The sequence below is a fragment of the Tupaia chinensis genome, unplaced genomic scaffold, assembly GCF_000334495.1.
Source record: "Tupaia chinensis unplaced genomic scaffold, TupChi_1.0 Scaffold000238_1, whole genome shotgun sequence".
Lineage (NCBI taxonomy): Eukaryota > Metazoa > Chordata > Mammalia > Scandentia > Tupaiidae > Tupaia > Tupaia belangeri.
In genome coordinates this window covers 8,754,781-8,755,402 of record NW_006159716.1, presented here as the reverse complement: position 1 = coordinate 8,755,402, position 622 = coordinate 8,754,781, and positions in this window count along the sequence as shown.

Here is a 622-nt window from a genome sequence, read left to right as displayed (position 1 = left end):
ATACATTTTTTTTTACTTTTTTTTTTTTTTAGAGGTTTTTGCTATAGGGCATGTGTGCTCACCAGAGAGACAGAGAGACAGAAAGGGAGAAATCACCCCCCGGGGGGGTGGCCACGCCGCAATCCCTTCTCCTCCATTCCCCTCTCGGGATCTTGGGCATGCATGCACACACGTGCCTGGCGTGAGTTTAAGCCACCAGGTCCAGGACTTGAACCGCGGTCGACTATGTGGGAGTCCAGCGACATAGCCATTACGCCAACTGCTGGTCCCATTATATAAAATTTTAAGTCAAAAATAGAATTGTTTAGCCTTAACTACTAATTAAGAGACATGTTATCACTTATTCATTTTGGATGATGATTAACAGTTATTTATTTATTTATTGTATCTTTCTGTAAGTATTTTTTTTTAAGGTTTTTGCCATAGGTCATGTGGGAGAGAAAGAGAGACAATGAGAAGGAAAGTGAGAAATCACCCCCTGGGAGGGGGCCACACTGTAATCCTTCTCCATTTTCCTTCTAGGACTTTGGGCATGCATGCACACACACATACATGCTGGCATATTTTTTTTCTTTTTTTTTGGAGAGGTTTTCACTGTAGGGCGCGTGCGCTTGCCAGACAG